The sequence below is a fragment of the Mandrillus leucophaeus genome, unplaced genomic scaffold (assembly GCF_000951045.1).
Source record: "Mandrillus leucophaeus isolate KB7577 unplaced genomic scaffold, Mleu.le_1.0 Scaffold1356, whole genome shotgun sequence".
NCBI classification, from domain to species: domain Eukaryota; kingdom Metazoa; phylum Chordata; class Mammalia; order Primates; family Cercopithecidae; genus Mandrillus; species Mandrillus leucophaeus.
The window spans coordinates 120,944-121,581 of NW_012101317.1; positions in this window are offsets into that span (position 1 = coordinate 120,944).

Below are 638 nucleotides of genomic sequence, written 5' to 3' on the forward strand. Positions count from 1 at the left end.
TGGTTTGCTGCACCTATCAACTCATCACCTAGGCATTAACCCTGGCATGCATTAGCTGTTTTTGCTAATGATCCTCCCAACCACTGCCCTCTCCCGACAGGCCCCAGTGTGTGTTGTTCCTCTTGCTGTGTCCATGTGTTCTCATTGCCTAGTTCCCAATTATAAAAGAGAACCTGTGTTGTTTGGGTTTCTGTTCCTGTGTGAGTTTGCTGAGGATAATGGCTTCCAGCTCATCCATATCCTTGAAAAGGACTTGATCTCATTCCTTTTTATGGCTGCATAATATTCCGTGGTGTATGTACCATATTTTCTTTATCCAGTCCATCATTGATGGGCATTTGGGTTGATTCCATGTCTTCACTGAAGACTATTCACTATTCACTATTCCACTGTGAATAGTGCTGCAATGAGTATAAACATGCATATACCTTTATAATAGAATGATTTATATTCCTTTGGGTATATATTCTGTATTGGGATTGCTGGATCAAATGGTATTTCTGGTTCTAAATCTTTGAGGAATTGCCACACTGTCTTCCACAATGGATTAACCGATTTATTTTCCTCTAACAGTGTAAAAGCATTCCTGTTTCTCTGCAACCTCGCCAGCATCTGTTGTTTCTTGACTTTTTAATAAT